Source organism: Martes martes (genome assembly GCF_963455335.1).
Source record: "Martes martes genome assembly, chromosome: 11".
NCBI classification, from domain to species: domain Eukaryota; kingdom Metazoa; phylum Chordata; class Mammalia; order Carnivora; family Mustelidae; genus Martes; species Martes martes.
The window spans coordinates 8,077,393-8,096,557 of record NC_137899.1 but is presented as its reverse complement, the minus strand read 5'-3'; the positions used below and the strand labels follow the sequence as shown (position 1 = coordinate 8,096,557).

The window sequence follows — 19,165 nt, the reverse complement described above, 5'->3', positions numbered from 1 at the left end:
AGAAATTAACACGTCTCTCAATCCAATACAGATCAAGGAATATAGATCTAAACAACATAGTTGACAATGCAGGTTTTATAATGCATATCGAAACGGCAATACAGACAGAGAATATTTGTCCTTTCTAGGTTTACGGGAACGATTGCCCTAGTTTTGACTGCAAAGAAAACCTTAATGAATTATAAAGGATGCAAGTAATCCAAAAAGCATTCTCTGACCAACGTAGAGTATCGTAATCAGTTTTAAATAAAAGGCCTTTTTCTTAGAAATTAAGGGGGGGGGGACTATTAAGTCTATTGTGGGAGAGCTCCCACCTCGCAGGCACGCTGCAGGCTGAGGTGCCAGGCCCCCAGCCACGGGGTGTCCACCCGCGAGGTGCAGGGACGAGAGAGCGGCCGAGGGCCCGTGCAGGGCTGGGGCAGTGGGAAGGGGAGACGTTGTGAGCCCTGCGCCCTCGCGCCGGCGCCCCAGCCTGGCCCGGAGCAGCAGGAGGGGCACTGCCCCGAAGGCTCAGCGGATGGAGGTGTCCCTGAAGGGTTACCCACACTTCAAAGCACTTCTAGGGCTCGTGCCCACGCAGATGGTGATGATCGACTGGAAAATGTTTAGTATCCCTTCTGCCCGCAGCGTGAACGACCAAGTTCGCACGGTCCCGACAGAGCTTTTCAGTGCCCTGCTTGTGGGGTAAGAGACAGCGGTATTCAGGACCTAAAAAAAAAAGTACATGCTCCTGGGTTCAGGAATTAACCTATTTCAGTGTGACCGCTGTGGGGAAAACTTTGCCTTGGAGAACACAGCTTTGAAAGCACCTGCTCTGTTCAAATGCCTGGAATTGGCCAGATCTCCTCCACCCAGAATTGTGAAAGCACTTTCCCCTCTGGGTCTCTTGGTGGGCTGGCAGAGAAAGAGGGAAAAAAGCCAGAGCAGCCAAATACCTGTGTTTTTGCCAAGGCAGTCAGAGAGGACACCCCTCCACCCCCCAATCAGAGCTGTCTTCTATAAGCATTGAGTGATTTCATGGTTTGGCTTCATTTCTGGTTTTTAGAAAGTGCCTCTGCTTGGTCTTAAATTTAATTTAAATTAAATTAAAATTTTTAAACAAACAAAAAAAAGTTTGGGAGAGAATTTTTCATGGTTGAGAGACTGTTTCTGTAGGTTCACAGTAACATATTGTTAAAACATAATTGAAACTAGGAGACTTCAGGAGAACCAGGGGACTTAACTCATACATCAGCTTCTTCCATTGTTAAAAGTGGGCTGAGGAGATCAGTGGATAAAGAGGAATTCAGATGATTATTGACCTCCCTGAGATGGAAGAGTTGAACAGAACAAATTATGCACAGAACTCGACAGGTGGTCTAAATAGATGTTTACTCCCATACACAGGGCATTGTACAATATACTGTAATGCCTGATGGTTTTGGAAATACTTATGGTAAACTTTCTTAAAAATTATTAGAGGAGGTACGTCTGAAACCCAACGCATTCTTTTTTTTTAACTTTCTCATTTCTGTTATTGTTCATGGCGAAAATTGGCTATTGGGATAGGGATTTCCTCAACTGTTTTAGGACCACTCCAAATAATCTTTCTTCTGTGAAAGAAGGCAGAGAATCATGATCGAAAATAGTCAGGCTGTGCATGAAATGTGACAGGGAGAGGAAAATGAAGTACATACATCCTGCTTTACAGGAACTCTTCCAATACTGCTTTTCTGACTGAAACTGTGGTTTACCTGGTCTTTGAATGGTAATGCCTAACTAATTAGGTCATTGTCCCAATAGTTTTTCTCTTGTCCCATGAACAATACTTTCTCTTACATATACTGGCGTGTCATATGAAGGAAAATTTTGGATCTTTTCTATATTTTATGTATAGTTTTATGTATTGTTGGAGATGTTTTAATTGTGCTGACTTAGACAAAATAATCCTCTGTTAAGGCTAAAAACCAAACAAACACAAACCCAAAATATATTCTAAGGGAAATAGAATCCAATTATCACAGAAGAAATAGAGAAAATGTTTTACGAGCTCCTTCATAAAACCCAGCATGATTCAGTCGCTTTCACAGGGAAGTGTTTTATATGGATTTTCCTCATGTCTGTGGTAGATGCATTGCTGGAAAAATGAACTGGTTTCTCTTCAACATGCTATTAGTCCTGGACAGTACCTAACATTATTCCTTTGTTGAATAATTTCCAGTTCTTTTTTTTTTTTACACTGAAAAATTTAACTTTTCTGATTTCTGTTTTTGTGACTTTATTTAAGCTTTGATTCTCTCTAAGTGGCCATGTCTCTACGGTAAAATTTGGAAATTACTCCATTCTTCAGTGTCCCAGTGACTGAAAAGTATAAATAGGTTTAGTGTATGGATGTGAGGTTCTAGGTGGCCCATGATATTTGAGAAAATCTTTCCCATAGAAGAATTTTCATGCATCCTGTGTACCAGTAAAATGTCTCCAGAATACTCATGTACGTAAAAAACTTCCCATAATTATCCATTTTTTATATCAATAAATGATATTTTGAAGTATTTTTTATACCATGAAATGTCGAGGTATGCATATAGATATGTTAATGAGGAGATATATTTTTGCTTGGAACTTTTCCAAGAATTTACTATTTTGGAAAATTGTGTCAATAACTGAGTATATGAACCACCAACTCAAGAAATCCGTGTTAGTCTTCATTTTCTGTTGTCACATTTGTGATTATTCTATATATAACTATATTTTTGAAAACTTCTTTCATAAAGTTTAAGATTGACATTCTATGAATGATTGAATTTATTTTTATATCTTTGTGCACAGTTCTTCCTATGCCAAAACACTGGTTTTAATGAAGCAAGGAAACTGTCAAGATTAAGTAAATATTTTGCCCACATTTATCAAAAAATTTTGAAAAGGCTTATCTTGCTTCTGACATACAGAGGGAAACTATGGAATATTATCTTTGAAATGTTTAAAGTCTTTTAATCAGCAATACAAAAGCATCAATTTTATGTAAAAAGTAGCAAGAAGTAATAACCCTGATAAACCATGGAATACTGGAGGAAAATTAACTTTACTAAATGTGAAAAGGGTTATTAATACACTAATAAAAAATTCAAGTGAAGTTATATCTCTGTCCAATCAAGCAATGATACTGTTTTTAAGAATCAATGAGATGTTAAAACATTTTACAAATAACCATGTAACAGACTATAGTACAACAAATTTTTATTACAACTCATTGAAATCATCTTATGTTACAAATGAAATTTAACTAATAACACATATAACTTGTCTAAGGAATGAGAAATTCACAGAGGAAATGCTATTTTAACATAATTATTTATGATGGATACAATGGGGTTGCTAGTGTACACAGTCCTTAAAAATTATTTCGTAGAAAAATAATTCCTTTTACAAATGTTGTTGTTTCTATAACAGAGGAAACCAAAGTTATAATTGGTGGACAGCATGGATTTACAGAACTTTGGGAGATAACATCAAATATTTTACTTTTTTATGTCATAAAAGATCTTAGTAAAATACTTGACAAATCATGGAATGGCATGACATGAGTGCTATCAATTAATACAACATCAATCTTTTAAATGACAGATTATTTGGTAAAGTCCAGCAACAATGAGGAAGATGTTAACATCTCTTACATAGAAGTAAGATGGGTCTGTAAAGGAAATTGCTTAAATATATATATAATGTTTATTATATTATATTATATATATTATATATATTATAATATATATTATATTATATTATATTATATTAACAATGACATTTTATGCCCTTAGTTAAAAATTAAGGATGCTATATTCACTTCTAGTTAGAATGTAGTAAAATGTTAATAATTGCCTCTTTTAACAAAAAGGGAAAGAAAGAAAGATTAATGGATAAAATAGTCATACATTTTTTATGACACTATTGAAACACTGTGGGTGCAAGAAAGTTTTGGTTGATTAAATAGAGAGAAGTACAAATCCTTCGCATGTCAGCAGAGAACCATGGCATCATCGATAGATTAGGTATGCAGAAAAGTGGGTCTGTCATCCACTGGAGATTGGAAGATTTGCAGGACTGAGAAGACATAAATCAAGCTTTGAGTGGCAGCATAAGCTAGACGGATAGGTTGATATCTAGAGCACCCCAAAAGGGAAAATAACTATCTTAAACACAATGTTTCTCTGCCACTCTCTCGTCAGACTGTAACCAAGGAAGCAGTAGTGAAGAGGTAGTAAATCAAAGAGAATTTATGTAATGTCGTGTATTCTCCATGTGCTTGGATTCTGGGGTCCTGACAAAATTGAATACAAAGTTGAAGAAAAACTATCTAAAACTGGAACAAACCATAGAAGATCAAAAGTTTAGCCTTTTGGTGATGCTGGCATAGAGTTTAAAGACTTCGTTCAGTTTGAATGTACTCAATAAAAGTGTGGCCAGTTCCAGATCAGATCAATCATGGAGGAATCAAAATAGCTCCTTATCATAACTGCCAGCTACAGAACAAGACTTGTGATTTCTGTGAACACAATAAGTACAATTTAAAAATATACTGCATTCTGCACTTTTTAAATCTTTAAATAAAACCTGGAATAAAAAAATTAAAATAAATAGAAAGAAAATAAACACATAAAATAAACAGAAAGAAAACAAGCAAATTCTGAGTATCTAGTCATCGGAATTAATGCAAAGGATTTTAAAACAAGTATTAATTTTTTTAAATATAGGAAGGAATAGGTGAAGAAATACAGAATTTTATAAGAGAAATGAGAACTCTAAAAAGGATCAAATAGAAGTCAGAAAATAATAAAATACCTACAACTGCATCAGAACTATTTGAGCCTTAGAGATTTGGCAGAAATTGCCTGTGAAACCATCTGTAATTCTATGGTAAAATTTTCTATGTCACCCAGATATCGGTTCTTTAGGTTTTCTACCTCTAATGGGTTAATTGTCTTAGTCTGTATTTCAATAAGAAATTATTCCCTTCCCAGAGGGGGAGGCAAACCATAAGAGACTCTGAATGATAGAGAACAGAGGGTTGCTGGAGGGGAGGGGGATAAGAGAGGGGCTAAATAGGTGACGGGCATTAAGGAGGGCACTTGTGATGAGCCCTGGGTGTTATAGTACGCGTAAGTGATGAATCACTAAATTTTACTCCTGAAACAAATACTACACTATATGTTAACTAACTTGAACTTAAATTAAAAAAAAAAAAAATCCCTTCCAACGTGATGTTCACACTTAATATGCATAGAAGTCTTCAAAATATCTTGATTTAAAAATATATATATATTTTCTTCTGTATCAATGGTTATTTGCCCTTATTGCTTATTTCTTATTTTGCATTTTTGTGCTTTGGTAATATATTTTTAAAAATTAACCAAGTTAGGCAGTGACTTATATATTTAATCATATTTTTCAAACACCAGGATTTTGATTCATTCGTTATTAGATTTACTCTTTTTCTATTATCTGTCACTTTATTTTTCCCTTTCAATGTTTTCCATCTTGTGCCTTTTTCTGGTGTACTTTGTTGTTCCTTTTCTAGGTTTTTGGGCTGGGAGCTTAATTCACTTATATTCATTTACTTTTTTTTTTTTTTTAACTTGCAAAAGTGTATAGTGGCATCAAATTTCCTCTGGTCAATGCTTTTAATATATCCTATAGGTTCTGACATATTTATTTTCCATTATCATTTTTTGTTAGAAATTCAGTCATTTGAACCCACTGAGCCACCCAGGCACCCAGAAATTCAATCATTTTAATACAAACATTGTTTAATAGAGGGTGGCCATTGATATTTTTAAGCAAAAATTGTAAATATGTGCTATGGTTTACTTGGAAGTAAACCATCTAAGATTGTAGCACAAATAATGGGAGGACATATAAATGGAATTATAATATTTTAAGATTTATTCAGTCTATAAGGAGTGATATGATATTAATTCACAGCAGATTGTGATAATTTAAGGGTGGTTGTACAATTTCTACAGTACTAATTTATAAGCAAACAAAAAACTCAAAGTGATACAGCTAAAAAGTAATAGAGTATATAAAAAGAATACTGAAATAAGCATTTGAATAATCAAAACAAAGCTGTAAAGGAGAAAATAAATAAAATGGTAAACAAATGACAAATTCAACCACATATATAATTGCATTACATATAGTTGGACTAAACAACTAAAAAACAATTAAAAGTCTAATTAAGAAGATAGAGTTTAAAAAAAAAAAGAAGGTAGAGATTATCAATCTGGGTTTAAAAAAAAAAAAAGAAAGTCTCAAGTAATTCTATTTAAAGGAGAAAGACCTGATACATGAGGACACAGGCTGAAAGTGAAAGTTAAATGATTGAAAAATATAGACCATGTAAACTTCGAGCATAAAAAAAGCTGGCATGCTAATATCAGAAATAATCATTTCAAAATAAAGAGGAGCACTTTATAATGATGAAAGGGTTGATATATCAAAGAAACATAATTCTAAATAAATGTGTACCTAGGAGACTCACTTCAAATTAAATGAAACCAAATCACATCATTTTACAATTATTTACAAAGAAACTATTTATTATAACATTTCTTAGTTTCATATTTGGTTGAAAACAGTTTCAATACAGTTGTGCAGTTAATGCAGAAACAAAAAAATCTATTTGGGGTCCTTATGGAGTATTTAGAACTAATATTAAGTTACCATCAATGAATACAAGAATCTCTTTCATTTTATTAGTAACTGTTAAATCAAAATTATGTTATTTTCAGCATATATATTTTTATAGTTATTGAGGTGGAATGAAAAAATCCATTTTGAAAATTAAATGTTATTATTTTTTTAATCTTAGGTCTTCATGCTTATCCTGGTATCATCCATAAGGTTTCATATTAAATTGTATATCACCTCTTTTCTCCCCTATCACCTATTTAAAATATTACCCCCAAGATTAAATGTATCCGGATATTTGTGATAGGTTCACAAAATATAAAAAAAGATATTTCCTCATATTTTGTTATAATCACACCTCAAAACATGTTAAAGAAATTTACTTTGATATTATATATCATCTATATCTATATCTATATCTATATATATTTTAAAGATTTTATTTATTTATTTGGCAGACAGAGATCATAAGCAGGCAGAGAGGCAGGTGGAGAGAGGAGAAAGCAGGCTCCCTGCCAAGGAGAGAGCCCGATGCGGGACTCGATCCCAGGACCTTGAGATCATGACCTGAGCCGAAGGCAGAAGCTTTAACCCACTGAGCCACCCAGGCGCCCTTTGATATTATATTTTAAATAAGGTCCAGATCATATGCAAGAACATTTTGTTTTCTTATTTTTGAAACTAATTGGTCCTGGCTTATTATTCTTACTTAAGTTAAGGTGATTTACCTCTTATCATACACAAAAATGAATGCTTATTCTTACTTATTCTCAAACTAATTTTTATTCTAATATCTTATATGTATTTATTTGTTTGTTTATTATTTATTGAGAGTGCATGCCTATGCAAGTGGCAGGGGGAGGGACAAAGGGTGAGAAGGAATCTTGGAGAACAGGCTCGATGCCCAGTGCAGAACCCACTGTGGGGCTGGATCTCATGACCCTGAGAGCATGACCTGAGGTAAAACCAAGAGTTGGGTGCTGAACTGACTGAGCCACTCAGGTGCCCTTCTAGCGTCTAATTTAAAATCTGTCTGCTCTTTCATTTCTCTTTAATTTTCGCAAAAATTTGATGTATGGTCATTTTACTTCACTTACATCTAAACTTACTCATTATAGATATAAATTTCTGACTATTATTTCTTCTAGTTTTGAAATACATATTTTTTCCCATAAAGTATTTCCTATAAGACTTTACATTATAATAAGGCCACTGTAAGTTATTTTAGAACTTTATGTGTAAATAGTTTATTAGTAAATTCTATTTAAATTTCAAGGATAAATGTTACGGTGTATTGAGTCTAATAAAGTTGACCTTTAATTTAGACTTTCTATCTAGCAAAACTTATGGCTGAGTTGTCATAGTTCTAAGTTTTATTTTCATAAATTTCCTAAATATATTTCTCTAATCCTCTACTATCACATATTTCAGTTTCTTTCTTTCTCTTTCTATATATTTAATTAATTTATTTTTAACTCTTATTGAAGTATATTATGACTCATCATTAAACAGTTTCATGTGAACAACATAATGATTCCACAATTTTATACATTACTCAGACCTCCATTGAATAGGTGCAGTCACCATCTGTTATGAAATGACATTATGACTATCTTATTGATCATATTCCCTATATTGTACTTTTCAGCTTCAGGACTTACTTATTTTGTAACTGGAAGTTTATACTTCTTACGTCTTGTATCTATTTCACCTATCTCCTGACCCACCTTCCTCTAGTAACCATCATTTTATTTTCTGTATCTTTGAGTTTTTTTCTCCTTTTTTTTTGTTCATTTGTTTCTTTTTAAAATCTCACACATGAGTGAAATCATATGGTCATATCATATCATATCATTGTCTTTTTCTATCTTATTTATTTTATTTAGTATTATTCCCTCTAGGTCCATCCATGTTGTTGCAAATGGCAAGATTTTGCTCTTTTTTATGGATGAGAAATATCCTAAGGAATATATGTATGTATGTATGTGTGTGTGTGTGTGTGTGTGTGTATATATATATATATATATATAAATATATATATATAAAATTATATTATATATATGTATGATAAAGAATATAGAATGGATAAAGAAGATATATATCCTCTTTATCCATTCATCTATTGATGGACACATGGGTCACTTCCGTATCTTGATGACTGTAAATAATGTTGCAAGAAACATAAGGATGAATTTATCTTTTCAAATTGATGTTTCTGTTTTCTTTGTGTAAATACCCGGTAGTAGAATTACTATATCATATGGTATTTATCTAACTCTCTACAATCACATATTTCAGCCTATATATTTAATATAGTGGAAAGGGAGTAGATGAAAAGCCACAACATCCCTTTTGTGTCTGATTGATTAGAAGAGCAGAAGTGTCCCTTAGTAAAGAACAATCAGACACATGGTTGGTTGCTGGGAGACCTGTTTCTGTCACCTATCCTGTTAAAGTTTACAGTAGATGATAGAACCAACAGACACTTTTTGTGAAATCAGAGTTGAGATAATTAACTTTTCATTCCAGATAATTACAACACCAAGTAATAAATCTGCGGGATAGTGTTTTAGAGATACCCTGGATTTTCTTGACCATTACCTTAATGTGGGGTGGGCAACCACGCTGCTGAGAAGAGTCTAGAATTAGTTGAGAGAAAGAGTTGATGCTAAAATGTGGTCTTGACCAGAAGATACAGATAACAGCAAGAAGCTTATTAGACCGAGTTCAACTGAATGTCAGCAGAAACTCAGGTGGAGAAAAACTAGCTACTTCATCAGTGCAGTTGGGCTAGGCAGAGATCAGAAGTCCTAACTGTACATTGTACAATTGTTCATTGTGTAAGATAAAACTACAAGATGACCATCAACCAGATGCATTCTTTGATTCAATGTTATTACACAGGACTCCCAGAACTGAGATGTCTTTTGAAGGAAAGAAAAGCAAGAAATAAGAAGTACCTAACAATGGAATTAACATAGAGTAACTCTAAAAACTCTTTTACTAAAATTTGCTATTACACAGAAATCAAGATTCAAACTAAAACTTCAGTAAGGTTTTAGAAAAAAAACAGTTATGTAATTTTTGCATTCCCAAAATTCTAGTCTAGGAATTAATTCTTATGTTAGAATAAAAATCATCTCACGGGCATATGTGCTCCTTTCTGGGTTAAAGTGGACTCCTTTTAAAATCAATTTCATTGGATGGGGCGCCTGGGTGGCTCAGTGGGTTAAAGCCTCTGCCTTTGGTTCAGGTCATGATCTCAGGGTCCTGGAATCGAGCCCCGCATCGGGCTCTCTGCTCAGCAGGGAGCCTGCTTCCCTTCCTCTCTCTCTCTCTCTGCCTGCCTCTCTGCCTACTTGTGATCTCTATCCGATAAATAAAATCTTTTAAAAAAAATCAATTTCATTGGATAACACAGCAACTTGCTAGTGAGCATCTCAAGAGATCAGAGAACTCTCCAGAAGAGGCAGGATAAAGGAAGGGCCAAAAAGTTGTGTAAAAGCTAATAAAGGGCCAGGAACTCTAATCTTCTTCAATTTGTGCTACTCTTCTTAAAACTGAGTTGTCATTGCATAGAGAGTCAAATCCAATGGGAAACAGGCCAAAAAATATGATTTCACATGCATATGACATATTACATGTATTTGCTGTACTTCATAGCAAATCACTCCTCATTTATGATCATTTTAATCTAATTTTTCAAAGCTTTGCTCAACAATATGTCTCGTGGGAATATTTTGAGATGTTGGCTGTCTAAGATAGCTAATTTTTTCTTACCAGGTTGCACACATATATCCCGTGCATTTAAATATATAAATATGTAATATACAAGTTAAAACCAGCAAATACAATTGATAGAGCTAATGGTAGTGTACATTATGTGAAAAGGAAAACTAATTTCACATTTACCTCCCTAGATGAAAGCCTGAGTTAGGAAGGTCATCTTCTCAAATTCCTATTCACTTTCCTTGTGCTCTAGTTCCTTGATTATATATGACTATAATAATGATGGATTTTAAAATCTTATCTGAAAAAGGCTTTTTACATCTCTTTGTGAACTATCACTCACAACATCATGAAAAAATTAAAATACATAGGAATCACTCAGGGATCTTGTTACATGGTGGATTTCTGGTTTCCAGCCGTAGAGATTCTAATTCAGTGGACCACCTACTGCTAATTTTGCTGCCGTGTGGACCAGCCTTTGAAGAGTACTGGTCCAGTTCACAGACTACATTTTTTTTTAAAGATTTTATTTATTTATTTGACAGAGAGAGAAATCACAAGTAGGCAGAGAGGGAGGCAGAGAGAGAGGGGGAACCAGGATCCCTGCTGAGCAGAGAGCCCGTCGTGGGGCTCGATCCCAGGACCCTGGGATCATGACCTGAGCCGAAGGCAGAGGCTTTAACCCACTGAGCCACCCAGGCGCACCAAGAGACTACATTTTATTCCTAAATGGTTCTCTCTACCTCTGACGGAACATGAACTTGGATTCCACTTTTGCTCATAGCTTTTGTAACCTCTAAGAACTGACTTCGTAAATCACGTCTCATTAAAACTCTCCCTCTTTTAGGTCTTTCCTCTAGGATTGGAAAGATCTTATTGTTTGACAACAATAACAATATCCCTTTTCCCTCATCCCACCTTCCTTTCTTGCTGCTGCTTCCCTCTGACTGCCCCATGTCTACGTTTCTCAACCAATCTTCATACAGGCATTGTCTGCTCGTTGACCTCCTACCTCTCATTGCCTGATAACTCAAGACACTAAATTTGCCATAATTCACTCTGCAGTGCGATAACTGACAAGATCATCTGATGCTCAACACCTTGCCAAGTGCAATGCTGTTCTGATTTTACTCTACCTAAGTTTGACTAAGTTATTGTTTATACTGTGGGCCACTCACTTGTTGAAACTCTATTCTCTTGATCCCATTACCAGCCTCTCTCATAGTTCTTCTTCCCCTTTAAGTTCTCACGTTTCTGCCTTTCCCACAAAATCCTCCACCTCCTCCTTTATGGATAACGCATCAAATTCCTCAGCATTCTGTCTTTAGCTCATCCTTTTCCTAATTTAATGCTGTCTGACTTTTGCTTTTGTCCTGACATCCTTCCTGAGTTTTGGACTCAGATGCAGAAATGTTACTCTGGATTTCCATAATAAGCTTAAGCATATTTAATAATTTCCTTTCCACCCCCTGTTCTTCCTGTCTCAATGTGTAGATCCATTTCATCCTAGCTCCAATCATGAAAGCCAGATACATGGCATTCGGCTTCCCACCATCCCCATGTCTGGCCTCTCTTAGTTCTTTAATGCTTCCCTCCTCAGTCCTCTTCTCACCGGCTTTACATCTACCGTTGAGTGGGCATCATCTCTCTTTTGGACAATTACTGTGTCCTTCTAATTGCGTTCTCTGCCTCTTCTCTTGACTTCTCAGTTTTACCTAACACATCATAGACAGGTGAATTATCTATAATAGGAAGCATGATCGCTTACTAAAATTCATCAAGGATCCATCTACCTTATATTCATTAGTCTGGCAAATGTTGAAATGATACTATTTTTCTAGGTGCATTTGTGAATACATCTTACTTTGCCCCCTACCTATGAGTAAGAGTGAACAAACACTGTTGTTCACTCTTGCTCATAGGTAGGGGGTAAAGTAAGCATCTTACTTACAAACAGTGTTTATTCACTCTTACTCATAGGTAGGGGGCAAAGTAAGATGCTTACTTAGAATATACTTTGCTTCATTTCTTCTTATTAAAATTTTTGGTAGAGAAAAACTTACGATATTATGTAACAGAAACATACGTCAACAATTACTTTATCCTTTAGATTTGTTTAAATTGGAGCTGTATTAGATTTTTAAATTAGGTAGTGTTCATTTGGGACACCTGGGTGGCTCATCATTAAACATCTGCCTTCAGCTCTGGTCATGATCCCAGGGTCCTAGGATCGATCCCCGCCTTGGGCTCCCTGCTTGGCAGGAAGCCTGCTTCTCCCTCTCCCACTCTCCCTGCTTGTGTTCCCTCTCTCACTGTGTCTCTCTCAGTCAAATGAATAAATAAAATCTTAAAATTAAAAATTAAAAAGAAGAATTAGATAGTGTTCATTCCACTTCTGCTTCTTACTCCCATTGTGATAGTAAATAATTGTTAACCTTTGCCTGCCTGGTTTTACACCTTTAAAATGAACATGATCGTTGTGAAATTTCAGAATGATGTAAGAATTAAATAAAGTATTTTTTGTAAAGTACTTGGAAAAGGAGCTTGGCACATGGAAGATGCTCAGTAAAAGTTGGCTTTAATCATTTTTTGCTGTAATTATTATTAATAATAATTTTATCAAAATTGTATTTCCTTGGGACACCTGGGTGGCTCAGTGGGTTAAAGCCTCTGCCATCAGCCCAGGTCATGATCCCAGGGTCCTGGGATCGAGCCCCGCATCGGGCTCTCTGCTCAGCGGGGAGCCTGCTTCCCCCTCTTTCTCTACCTGCCTCTCTGCCTACTTGTGATCTCTGTCTGTCAAATAAGTAAATAAAATCTTTAAAAAAAAAATTGTATTTCCTTATTCATGAAATGGGCTCTCTCATTTTTTTGCTTCATCTTTTATGTATTTCAATAATGTTTTTATCATTTTTTCCCCAAAATTATTTTTCTAAATAGACTTTTTTGATAGAAAAGTTAAAACATCGTACTGGCATTTTTATTTTTCTAAGTGACTACTGCTTTTACAATGCCGTTGGTATTCCCATTTTTAAATTTATCCAACAAATCAGCATGCTCTACAATTTGTAGAGTCCTTTTCATTTTCTGGATAGATAAAGTAAAATTTTAAAGCAAGGAAAAATTAGCTTTTCTTCTCAAATCTTTGTTACTTTTTTTTCTTACTTCATTGCCTATCTTGAATTTTTAATAAAATAAGGTGACAAGATGCTGTCCTTGGCCAAACTTCAATCAGTTGTTTTTGACAAGGTGTTGACCTTGGTCGCTGTCCTTGTCCGACATGCACAGCTTAGTTTTCGCAAGAACCCTGCTGCTCCTTTAGATAGAATTTACCTTACTCTTAAGTGATTAGTCTCAATATGTTGTCAAATTCCTTAACATTCCTTCCTCATACTTGGTCATCCCGGCCCTCCCAGCAAGAATCCCCTCTAACATTTGATGTCTCCTCTTTTTAGTAATTTTCCATACACTGAACCACACCCTCATTCCTAGCTATAAATCGTAAGCTGTCTTATTGTATTCAAAATTGAGCCCAGTTCTATACAGCGGTCTCTTTTCCCATATTGAAAGTTTCTGAATAAAATCAGTCTTTATCCTTTCAAGAAGAGTCTGGAGCTGGTTCTGTTTGGTAATAGAACTCTAAGTGTTATAATGGTTATTACCGGTTTCCACCTGAATTTAACTGGAATACTTCTAAAATGGAATACTAAGTGTGAAGTTTACTGTAGGTTTTTGTAAAAAATATTTTTCATTTAAAGTTTTTTACTTTTTTTTCCCCTGCTCAGAACTTTTATCACTGGTATGCATTAAATATCTCAGATTATTTCATCATTAATATTTGTTAATTTTATTTTTTATGTATTTTCTTGTATTCTCCTAATAATGTTTTTTCAAAATGGATTTTAACCATTAAATCCATTAATGGGGTGATTCACATGAATAGATTTATAATGTTGAAATATTGTCTGCATACCTGAGGCCAAATTTGCCTAGTAATTTTTTTTTGCATGTTTAAATTTGCTATCTTTTTTTTTTTTAAGGATTTTTGCATCTATGTTTATAAATTAGATTGAGCCATACTTTTCTATTTTTTGTCTCTATTTGTCTTATTTTGGTATTGATGTTACAATAGGTTCATAAAATGAAATAGATAATTGCATTCCTTTTCAATTCTCTGAATCATCTTGCAATTATTTCTTCCTCATCTTTCTTGAGGTTGGCAGAACTCATTTATAAAACCACATCTGTAACTAGATCGTTTTGGTGGAAAAGTAGAGGTGACAGCAATTTAATTTCTCTATTTCATTGTTTTACTTAAACATTCTACTTACTTAAAAATACTTTTTAAAAATAAATACTTTTAATTTGTAAATTTCTAAAGATTCTTTTCATAACAAAATAAGTTCAAAATAATAAAAAATAAAATATTGGCATAATTTGTTCAAAGTATTCTTTAATAATTAACAATATTCTAGATATAGTCATGCCCCAGTTTTATTTATTATAGTGTTTGGTTAGGCATTTCTATTCTTATTTAATTATTTCCCTCTGCACTTTGTCCTGTGGCTGCTCAGGCTGCTGTTTTTGCTGTTGTAGAGGGTGAGGAACATTGCAGATTTCTACTTTGTATCCATTCCCCTTCAACATTTCCAAGGGAGCCCGAATTTGTCCAGTTGTCTATTCTTTTCCATGCAGTGGGACTCAGAGACACTGAGCTTAGCCTCATCTACAAGGATGGACCTTGTAAGACTACAGTCAATTCTGTCTTCCCAGAGAGAGATTAATTCTAAAATAAGTATGTGAACATTGGCCCAAAGCGATGCTAGCTGATATTTGAAGGGGGTTTGAGCACATTCTTGTTTGTTGGTTTGTTTGTGTGAGCTCGTAAAAGCTGTGTTTTTCTTTAGGATTTGTCCTGCACAAATGAAAGGGTTCTGGGACTACTGCGGCAACTACCTGTCTAACGATAAAGCCAATGCATGGACGGGAAGAACCAAGAGAATTGGAGAAAAGGACCTGAAGTCACTAGAAGCAGCAGCCTTGAATCCCATTTCAACTCCGCCTTTATGTGCAAATGTGATGATTAATATTATGTCTCAATGTGGTGTTTGGTCAAACACCAGAAGCTGCTGAGTAGTATTTTTTAGATGTGACTAACATTTAAAACATTTACTTTAGCCAAAAGAGATTACTTTCTGTAATGTGGATGGACTTTATCTAATTAACTAAAGGCTTTAAGAGCAAAGACCGAGGTTTCTCAGAGAAGAAAGAATTCTACTTCCAGACTGCCATGCAGAAACTCTGCATGAGTTTCCAGTCTTTGAATTTAGGACTGAAATCAACTTCTACCTGAATCCTCAGGCTGCCAGCTTGCTCAAGATTCAGACTTGTCACCAGCCCCTACAACTGTATGAGTCACTTCTTTAAATATCTTGCTCCTCTTCTCTCTCTTGTTTCTAATATATATATCTAATCTATAACTTTATCTATATTATAAAGAGAGAGCAGAATACATAAACTGTAGCATTATTACTGGATTTAAAGGATATTTTTATGCTAAGACCATTATTTAGAGCTTTGGTTTCAGTGAAGCTTTATTAGCCAGTACCGATATTGAAAAACAATATATAGGAAAGCATTTCCAGAATAATGGGGTTAGTTATCTCTGAATAATTAACTAATGGGGTTATTTATCTCCTCTATAAAAGCATGAGAACACTGGTAAAAATTATTAAAATTAACTTTTACAGAATTCTGTAAATTAACCAAAACCTGGCAATAATCCAAGGAATATTTATTCAAGAAAAATAACTGAATCTCAGTAAGATTGAGTTTTGTGAAATGTTAAATTGCCCTTTCCTCCTTCTGCTGTCCCTAGCTCCAAGGGAGCCTTACAAACCAACAGTCTTGTAATAATGGTAGCCATGAAAACCAGCAGCCAATACCTGTTGGAGAGAGAAGAATAGGTTTGGAGCTTTCCCAACCGCTCAAATAATTGTTATTATTTCACATATCTGGCAGTTACTTGAAATACACCACACCAGGCTTATTCGTATTAGAAGTGATTTGGAGTTTGTTCAATTCTTTTTCATGGCATGTTTGGAAAAAATCAGTGTCGATTGGTTTAACATTGCAGCTGCCTCAGGTGGTGATGTAGCTGAGGCAAACAAGAAACTCACTGAAAAACTTAAAAGGAAAAGCTGTGGCATGAGATAAACATAAAGAGCTTTGAAAAGTTTTGACACATTCTTGGGAATCTAGAAAAGCACATTCATGCCCAGGACTGGGCACATGCTGAAAAGAGATCTGAGACTGTCCTAAACTTGTTCCTCTGGCTGATCTTGAGGCTGCGTAACTGGGAGGTGAAGAACAAGGTAGTGTTGTCATCCGTCTGTCAGAGCATTGAATGCATGTCACACAAGCCTTCAGCACAAATTGGGAGTCCTATTATTCTATGCAACTCAATATCTGATCATTAGTTGATCACTGACCTAACTGAAGAGTCTCCAGTGGTTATACATGATGAAGAGTATAGACTTTGCAGAATTAGTATGAGAAAGTCACTAGATAAAACAAGCCACAATAGCAACAACATGAAAAAGAAAGCAACAATAGCAACGACAATAAACTCTGAGAAGAGGAGAATCTGATTTCCAGATTTGTACAGAGTGTCCAACTTAGAAAAATATATAAGATATGCAAAGAACCAGGAAAGTATGGTCAACACACACACACAAAATAAGTCAGTGCATATGGTCCCTAAGTAACTCAAACATTGAACTCACTAGCAAGAATTGTAAGTTAACTATTTTAAACATGCTTTAATAACTAAATAACTAAAAGAACCATGGCTATAGAATAAATGGAAAGTATCTGAATGATATCTCACTAATAGAGAATACTGATGCAAATGCAAATTGTAAAAATAAACCAAACAAATATTCTGGAGTTGAAGAGTACAATATATGAGATACAGTGTCTTCTGAATAGCCGAAGAGTTGGTGAACTTGAAGGAAGGTCAATTGAGATTATCTGCTCTGAAGACCAGAAGATAAAAAATGAAGAAAAAAAATTAAAAAATAAAGCTTGGAAATCTACAAAGCATCGTTGAACATATCCACATACAAGTTGTGGGAGTTCCAGAAGGGCGATAGGGAAAGAATACTTGAGGAAACAGTGGCCAAAAGTTCTCAAATGTGATGAACACTGTTACTCTACCCATACAAAAAAAACTAAAAATATATTTCCAAGTAGAACAAATTCAAAGAGATTCGGTCCTAGACACATCATAATAAAACCATCAAAAGCCAAAAATCAAGTAGAGAATCTTGAAAACAGCAAGGGCAATGAGACTCTTTCTATACAAGGATCCCTAGTAGGATTAACAGATGATTTATCATAAGAACCCATGGAGGAAGGGGTGTCTGGTGTCTCAGTCGGTTAAGCATGTAACTTCCACTCAGGTCATGATTGCAGAGTCCTGGGATCAAACCCCACATCGGGCTTTCTGTTCAGCTGGGAGCCTGCTTCTCTTCTCCCTTGGCCTGCCCCTCTGTCTGCCAATCTGCCTACTTGTGCTCTCTCTACCATAAAAATAAATAAAATATTTTTTTTTAAAGAAGAAGCCATGGAGGGAAAAAAACAAAAAAAAACAAAACAAAACAACAACAGTAGGATGGCATATTTAAAGAGCTGAAAGAAAATGACCAGCAATGAAAAATTTAATATCCAGCAAATCTGTGCTTCAAAGATGAAGTAGAAGATATAACAATCCCAGATAAACAAAAACTGAGAGGATTCGTCTCAGATTTGGCTTATAAGAAATAATATAGGGAGTTTTTCAAGCTGAAATAAAAGAACATTATATAGTAATTTAAACCCATAGAAAGAAATAACAACACCAGGGGGTGGTGAACATGTGGAGATTTAGGGGCAGATACTTGCCTGGAGAAGGCATGGAAGCTCTGAGCTCTGGAGCAATGCATCTATCTGGCTGTTCCTGAGTTACATCTTCTGTACAGAAAATCAGTGATCTAAAATACGGCTACATACATCTTTCTGCAGGAGAACTTCTTTGCAATGAAAGGAAGAACCCAGATTCTCAGTATAGTGAGCTCACTGAAAAGTACATTAAAGATGGAAAGATGGTGCCAGTTGAGATAACCATCAGTTTAAGAGGGAAATGGATCAGACAATGGCTGCCAATGCTCAGCAGAATAAATTCTTAATTGATAAGACTCCAAGAAATCAAGACAACCTCCAAGGTTAGAAGAAGATCATGGATGGGAAGGCAGATATGTCTTTCATTCTGTTTTTTTGACTGTAATAATAAGGTCTGTATTGAAATACGTTTTGAGAGGGGAAAGTGGCAGAAGTGATGACAACAGAGAGAGCTTGGAAAAAAGAATTCAGCCCTATCTTTAGTCAACAAAGCTGATTATTGACTTATATGAAGAAATGAGGAAAGTCAAGAAAATAGATGCCTCTAAATCTGTTGATAAAGTTTTTCATGTAATTGTCAAGATTTTTGACAAAGAAGGCTAACTATAAACGTGAAAGCATCCTCAAAATCATGCTTGGATATTGCTTTGATAGCTGTGTTACCACCCTTTTTTAAAGCAATTTTAGACCTTTCATAATTACGTCTCAATTAATGGCTGTAAAGCATGTAATAAGACAAATTAAATTTTTTTATCTTGTGTGTTTTTTTTTTTTTTTGGCTATAGGAGTAGATAGTGAATTCAGGTCTAACTTTCTCTTAGCTATGGTGCTC

The 19,165-nt window shown here is 34.9% G+C and overlaps 1 pseudogene across 1 annotated transcript; it reads left to right on the top strand.

The window, feature by feature from the left end:
- The first annotated feature begins 517 nt into the window (after window positions 1-517).
- Window positions 518-18,936, top strand: LOC308352129 (UMP-CMP kinase-like; annotated as a pseudogene). The gene is made up of 3 exons: window positions 518-684; window positions 15,300-15,468; window positions 18,414-18,936. The product of its transcript is annotated as a UMP-CMP kinase-like (transcript).
- The last annotated feature ends 229 nt before the right edge of the window (window positions 18,937-19,165 follow it).